The sequence below is a fragment of the Mytilus edulis genome, chromosome 8, assembly GCF_963676685.1.
Source record: "Mytilus edulis chromosome 8, xbMytEdul2.2, whole genome shotgun sequence".
Classification (NCBI taxonomy): Eukaryota; Metazoa; Mollusca; class Bivalvia; order Mytilida; family Mytilidae; genus Mytilus; species Mytilus edulis.
Window position 1 is genome coordinate 43,709,689 of NC_092351.1, and position 8,785 is coordinate 43,718,473.

Here is an 8,785-nt window from a genome sequence, read left to right on the forward strand (position 1 = left end):
ATGTTGTTTTAAGAGTTACGTGTTTATATTGTTTCATAAAATTAATATCCCCAGACTAATTTCCTAGGAAAGCATGTCCATGTCGTTAATATTCCTAGATAAAAACGTCCATGCCGTTAATTTCAAAAGATGAACATAAATATTATGTTTTAATTTTGTTAAAGATTTGTGTATCAATTTGTTTTTTAAATAAAATGTATGTCCCCAGACAAATTTCCATAGGAAATCATGTCCATTTCATCACAATCCCTAGGTAAAAATGTCCATGTCCTTTATTTTAAAATGATTTTTTTTAAACAATGGAAACTCAATATTCATGTTTTGATATTGTTAAAGAGTTGTGCATTAACATTTAATAGAATTCATGTCCCCAAACTATTTAATAGGAAATCATGTCCATGTCATTAATATTTCTAGGTAAAATTGTCCATGCCCTTTATTTTAAAAGGTAAATTTAACTGTTATGTTTTAATATTGTTTTACAGTTGTGTATAAATATTTTTAGTTAAAATGTAACAGATGAATTTTCGAAGGATATCAAGTCATTAACATGTCTAGATTATAACGCAAGTGGGACAATTTTTCCTAGGAAAATAAGTTGCAGACACATTTTACTAGCTATGGACTTATTTTCCTTGTCCTACATTTAGGTCTTCTTTTCCTAGTAAAATCATTGACATGAACTTGATTAACTAGGGAAAAATGTCAGGCGGACAAATTTTACTACCGGACCACGTGATATATTCGGCTCGATTGCAAACATCAAAGAAAATTTCAGATAAGGAGAGAGAGAAAACAATAAAGAAAAACAGAAACGAAAAAATAAGCTTAGCTAAGCAGATAGCTGATATGTTCTACTAAACAGACACATTAACTAGAGGCTCTCAGGAGCCTGTATCGCTCACCTGACTGTACCTGGGTTTTTGAAATCATATAAAAAAAGATAAAATTTGGCTACAAAATAACAACACTTGGCCAGTCATTTGTATGTATTTCCCATAGGGTCCTATATATGTTAGACTAAGTCCCCTGACGGACGACAGACGACGAACGCCAAGTGGTGACTTGATTTCCCATAGGGTTCTATGTTTAACTAAATCCCCGGCTGGCGGCCATCTTGGATGATGGATCGGCTACAAAGTAACAACAATTGGTCAGCATCTCATCAGGAACATGTATACTAGGTTTGGTTTCATTCCATTCGGTGGTTCTCTAAAATAAGTCATTTGTATGTATTTCCCATAGGGTCCTATGTTAAACTAAGTCCCCCAACGGACGACAGACGACGGACGCCAAGTGGTGAGAAAAGCTCACTTGATTTCCCATAGGGTCCTATGTTAAACTAAGTCCCCTGCTGGCGACCATCTTGGATGATGGATCGGCTACAAAGTAACAACACTTGGTCAGTATCTCATAAAGAACATGTATACTAGGTTTGGTTTCATTCCATTCGGTGGTTCTCTAAAAGAAGTCATTTGTATGTATTTCCCATAGGGTCCTACGTTAAACTAAGTCCCCCGCTGGCGGCCATCTTGGATGATGGATCGGCTACATAGTAACAACACTTGGTCAGCATCTCATCAGGAACATGTATACTAGGTTTGGTTTCATTCCATTCAGTGGTTCTCTAAAAGAAGTCATTTGTTTGTATTAACCCTAGGGTCCGATGTTAAACTAAGTCCCCTGACGGACGACAGACGACGGACGCCAAGTAGTGAGAAAAACTCACTTGATTTCCCATAGGGTCCTATGTTAACCTAAGTCCCCTGCTGGCGATCATCTTTGATGATGGATCGGCTACAAAGTAACAACACTTGGTCAGTATCTCATAAGGAACATGTATACTAGGTTTGGTTTCATTCCATTCAGTGGTTCTCTAAAAGAAGTCTTTTGTATGTATTTCCCATAGGGTCCTATGTTAAACTTAGTCCTCCGACGGACGACAGACGACGGACGCCAAGTGGTGAGAAAAGCTCACTTGATTTCCCATAGGGTCCTATGTTAAACTAAGTCCCCTGCTGACGACCATCTTGGATGATGGATCGGCTACAAAGTAACAACACTTGGTGAACACCTCATAAGGAACATTCATGCCATGTTTGGTTTCATTCTATTCAGTGGTTCTCTAATAGAAGTCATTTGTATGCATTTCACAAAGGATCCTATGTTAAACTAAGTCCCCCACTGGCGGTCATCTTGGATAATGGATCGGCTACAAAGTAACAACACTTGGTCAACACATCACAAGGAACATTCATGCCATGTTTGGTTTTATTCCATTCAGTGGTTCTCTAGAATAAGTTCAAAATGTAAAAAGTTAACGACGACGACGGACGACAGCCGATGGACGCCAAGTAGTGAGAAAAGCTCACTTGGCCCTTCGGGCCAGGTGAACTAAAATTGAAATAGCGCGATCGGTCTCGTACAATGCAGGATACAAACATGTAGCAAACAAGTTTATTTTCTCGGATACCTTTCTAGCTTGTTACATTTTCTTGTCTACTTAACCTTGTTGATTTATATCGAGATGTTGTCTAGGTGACGCAAGGTTGTATGGATTTGGTGCAGACCTTTTTTTCATTATGAATTTTATTACTTAATATACATCAAGTGAAACAGTACGTTTTCAACTAATAGTAAATAGCAAGTCCCTAAACATAGCATAAACCAAAACGAGAATTTTCAAAAAAATAACAAACGAAATAATGAAAAAAAAAGAAAAGAAATGCAACTCTTTAAAAGTAAATACTTACCCTCTGTTTTTGATGAACAAGTGTCCTGAAATACAAATTACCTCGATTATTTAAAAAAAGAAATCACAAAAATACTGAACTCCGAGGTAAATATAAAATGAAAAGTCCCTAATCAAATGGCAAAATCAAATACTAAAACACATCAAAGAGTTATACTACTTAATTCAGGCATTTTCAAATGTAGAAAATGGTTGATTGAACCTTGTTTTATAGCGCTAAACCTCTCACTTGTATGACAGTCGCATAAATTTCCGTTACATTTACAACGATGCGTGAACAAAACAGACATAATAGGTGAAACTGTCAGAACAGGGGTACAGCAGTCATCACCGTGTCGCAATATCAATTAGAACAAAAACAAACAAATATTTAACAAAGAAGCACAAACAAGCATCTATCTTTAACCATCACATTCATTGCTTACTTGTATAGGTATTTTAAATCAACCCATAAAGGATTGAAATATTTGAAGTCCTACAGTAGGTTTTTTAATTTGAACACCACTTAATTACTTATACCTAATGGTCGACAGCGTGGCAATCAAATAAAAAAATAATTTTAAAGCACAAAATTTTAAAAGCTTCATTTATATGTTATATTTCATTTAAATAAATGTTTCGTGAAAAATTGTCAAAAACAAAACACAAATCAAAAATAGTTACCAATTCAACACATGTTATCGACGTAAGATTGCATTCGTAACATAGCGGGTCATAGATAATCGTTGTTAGTTCATCAGTGAAATCAACACCATTATTAGAAACTGAAATATTATATCCAATCAGAGCTGTTGTATTTTCGACTGATCTTTTACGTCTAGATGGGGGCAGTTCACAGTACATCAAAAATGCACTGCTGTAGATTCCAGGATGTATAAAGGTATCATCTGTTACAAAAGAAATTTTCTGCCCGTTCTGTTGCATCTGGAAAGACATATAATTAATAAATATAAATTATGCGTTTGCCATCGTAATAAAAATTGAGATACATTATGCATGGAGTGTCTTTGCAACAAAAGGAATATTAATTGACCTCAACATTTTTACGATAAATAAACAGATAATCAAGCTTCTTATTTATATATTATTATAAACACCAGGCTTTAAATGTTGTACGCAAGTCGCAAGTTATGTCTACAAGAGACTCACCCGTGACGCTCCAATAAAAATTCATTAGAAGGCCAAGTCTTAAAAACTACTATCCAGCAAATTAGTCATGTATCGAAACATCTAGAACAAATAGAAAAAAAGGTATGAAAGTTTTAAGATTTGTGCAACGATAAAGTCTGATATCAGAAATTATTCAGTAAAAATGCAGGACTTAACAAATCTATATTTCGAAGCCGAATGGGCATGCAAGGATGCTTGACAAATGCACGTATAGTAAATATTAAATTTATACTAAAAATATATACCGAAAACTGTGAAAATCTGCAAGTGAGTGTGTCATCTATAAAATCGTTTCCAGGAATTATGAACTTTTTACATGGTCTGTTTTGTGTGTTACAGTTTCCTTCAAACGCATCCGCTACAACAAATGGCAGATGAGACTTGTCCATAGAACACGCTGGTCCATAATAACCAGTTGTACAATTACATATTCCTGTGAAAACAAATATAAACCTTATATTCAAACAGCGTCAACAAGATGTATCGTGAGGTATTTTTGTTGATTTTCACATTAAACCGTTTTTGGCCCGGAGGTAGCTATAGGGTTTGCATAATATATCAGGAAGTATTCGTCAAAATAATTGATTGGAATCATTATTTTTCATTATTATTTCAAGCATGAATTAAACTGAAGTTTCTCATTTAAATTGTTTCATATTATGTCTTACTGGGTCCTCTCTATATTATTAAAATGTGTAGGTAATGCAAATTTTGAAATTCACACGGTTACAACCGACGGGTGGTTCATATCCGGACAACCTTTTAATTAAGAGGCTGTTTTATGCATTTTTTGATATGTTGTATCATCTAATAATATCATCAACATCATATTTGTATAATTCAATAATCCTATGTATTTTCTTTCCTTATATTTATATATTTGTACACGCATGTCTTTGTGATATTACAATTTTTGTGCCATTATGTTTAAAGTATCAAGACATGTTTTCTTTAAAATCAAACACATCGGAACGATTCAAGTCTCTTCAATGCACAAGTGACATTCTCTCAGTAACTGAAATTGAAATATGTTTGTTCGTTAGGTATTTGTTTGACAGCCGATTTGACCTATTTTATATATTTGATGCTTGTCAACCATAATAACAATCGAATATTCGACTGCAGTACTTACCATTTTCACAAATTCCTCGTTCAGAACAATTTCCAGGACATGTTGATTGAGCAATTATACTGAATATTGATTTTGTCTTCCCATTTGATGAAGTACTATTCGTTACTGTTAAGTTTTCCATCCTTCTAGCCTGTTCTAAACATGAATCAGCAAAATTCTGCAGTGTTGATTCCATCCAACCAGTATCACCTTGCAACTAAAACAAAAGAGCGTTGTGGAAAGTTTCGTTCGTTTTGTTCACTGACTTTTGATGTTGGAAATCAGCAATATAAGTTGAATATACAATTGTTGTGAAATACGCATACAAGACGTACAGTATAGCGCCCTTCAATAGACTATTTTCCACCTTTTACTCATTTTTTCTATTTTCTATAAACCGCACCCAGACCCTCAAATATACCTGATATATACGCCCCATATACATTCATATAAAGGAACATTAAACATAGGTATCAATAAATATTTCTGATAAAATGTATTCCTCGTCAGTATGATTATGATGTTGTGAATTGAATAAAATCAAAATATGTTATTGCCAACGTTTTTAATATTCTTATCCAAACTCTTTTCACAAGTGAGTCTATCCTACCTCACCAAACCATGTTTATGTCTGTGATGGTAATGTTCTGTCGATTGAGATGTGATTTAGTATGGCCAGGGGATCTCAAATAACGAATAAGAAGAAGATCTGTCAAGCATTTATAGTCACTTCGTGTTCATAGGATTGTGAAAGGGCAGTTCTGACTCACCATTGCAGTTTTCAGTCGACGGATCACTACCACTTTATTTTTTTTTAATTTTAAGAATTGCGTACTAAATTGTGTGGTTAAATTACATTGTTATATAAAGACAATTTATCTATTTATATAAAGACAATTTATCTATTTATATAAATATATATATTTATCAATTTATCTATTTATATATATATATATATTCTTCTCCCGTCATCGCAATGTATTTGTAAATCTATTTTTTTGCTATATCTTTTATACTATATTTTCAGTATTTGTAATCGACTTACCTTTATATCCAGTACACACATTTCAATAATCGATTCTGGGTTGCTGTCAGGAACAAATTCAGAACAAGGAAGATATGCTGGAGACCGTTTTATATTTAGTGTACAGAAATCTCTCGCAGAGTCTTCAGTCCAACCATTTATCCACTCTAACGCACCCTGATAAGACGTGTTACAAAATTTACATGCTTTGTATTAGGGAATTTATGATGTTATAACTATTTGTAGTCATATATTTTGGTTGGTTTGTTTTTATAATTTAAAAACCAGTAATTACTTGGCTGAAATTCGTCTTCTAATTTGACTGGATAGACTTAAGGTATAAAATGTAAATAAATTTGTAAGTGAGTGAAACCTGCTCACTCTGTTATGTTATATCTTTATTATTTGATTTAGATTGTTCGAATTAGACCTTATATTATGCTTTTGCTAATAGATATATTATTAAAATAACGAGATGTGGCTAATTTATCGTTCAGGCACCTTTTCAACCAATACCGTATTCATGAGCCTTTTTGTTCCGACATGTAATCCCTATTTTATGTTTATTATGGGAAGGAAGGTGACAATTGTAAAGTTGAAATAATAACGCTAGTTAGATATTCTAGTCATCCACATTTGTCTGTGTCGTAGAAAAGATCAGGATATGAAATTGACCTTCCATTTCGATAGTATTCCTTATCTCAAGTTCACTCTGATGTATACGAATTTCAAGCACTTACTGAAAAGTTTTTAAAAAAAAAATGGTCTTGGCTGCTTTTTTCTGCTTTTTTATCTTAAGATTGGAAGAACCAATTGTAACTTTCTCATTTATGGATATGAACTATTGCTGTATTTGGTATATCTTAATCATAAACCACAGTGTATGTCTTTTAGAAATGCTTTTGTTCTATAAAAAAAACCAATTCTGGTAATTTAGTCCTTTTTTGTAAAATTAAAGGAATTGTGAAGAAAAAAATATTTGGTCTATCAGGAGAAGAACCTTTTACCATTTCAATCATTATTATAGATATAGGTTAATGTGGTTTGATTGCCATTGGGAAAAAAATTTCACCAGAGACCAAAGGTTGAGAGAGTAAAAAGAAAGGTCACTGAACTCCCTTCAACAATTAGCAAAACTTAAGTCTTGTAATTCTATCAAAATACGCCACATTATTCAATTGATGCCTATAACATGACATTACAAAGCTTGATTTTAAAGGGACTCACTGGCTTGTTTTTATTGGTTGACTAGTATAGTATATGACATTCAAGATAATTATTGTCAATTTTGTTTGTAAAATCTGACATGATTTATGAGTAATTGTTTTCGTTTTACCTCGAAAGGTACTGCATACTTTTCTTTGCTCGTAGACTACTTAATGATTGATTTTGGCTGAGACGCAGAAAAGAATGCTAACTGCTTGAAAATCTGCTACATTAAAAAAGAACCCCAATGAAAGGGTTGTTCCTGCGAAGATATTTCCTAGATCTTCATAATTAATTCGATTTACTAACATGGGTAAAGAGCTGATCAACTTAATAAGAACTGGGCAGTTTGTCTAAATGTAGCAAACTATTTCATTAAGCATTCAGAAACTACGATGTACAATGAAAATAAGAATTTTAAACCATTCAAGATTCCAGAGGTTGTGGATGCTTTTAATTATGTTTAGGCAGACAATGTCTCTAATAAAAAAAATCATATGTAAAAAAAACCCACAGATAATATGAAATTCGTCACAAAAGGTTGGAACACACCATGAAACTAGAAATCCTTCATTTCAGTGAATATTATTTAACGAGGGATAAAATTCACATATGTGTCCATCTGTTTTTGTTATTAACATCAAAGGATTATGGATCATCGAGATGTTCGATCAAACACCCTTTCACATGAAGACTATTTTTCTAGGTACAGTAAACGATTGTCTTTAAATATATTGTGATATTCAACCAATGATATGAATCTGATCTCATTCGATAAAGATTTACTGCTAAATCTTCGATTATAAATATCTGCATGCGCAATTTTGCAGCAAAATTAAAATGTTGTTATGTTTTACGCTGTATACTATTATTTCTCATGTATAATTGACAGATCGACTTCAAAACAGATCTGAAAGACCATTTTCTGTGAATATAGGAATATCTTAGACAGGCATTTCTTGTTTTGTGTTGACAAAATTCTTATTTTAGATAGAACTACGTTGATTATATCAGAACATACACTGATTATGATTTTATGAAAATGGTGTTTTTTTATCTACAATATATTTGTGAAATTCGGAGAATTGATATTGTTGTATATTCGTTTGATGTGTTATTTTCATGTAAGTTTGCCATTTGATTATAAGAACTTACCATTTTTAATTATCTTCGGAATTCAGTATTGTTATGATAAAACTTTATACAGTCGGTATTCCAATGGTAACTAATTGTATACCTTCCTCGATGATTTGCATGTTTGTACTCATATGAATAAGAATTCATTAACTTCAAAACGTTATTTTATTATCAGATATGTTGATTGTTTGCTCCTTGATTAAAACATTGTCAGCCAGTAGTAACATCTCATATATTCCAGTGCATTTGAATTACATTATACTACTGATACTAAACAGGCAGCTTCAGACCTTTATCTACTCCTCAATATTGACACAGATGGACAATTTTGATTATACATTAAGTACAACTGGGATCATTTTAATTATTTGTTCCAATTTAACAA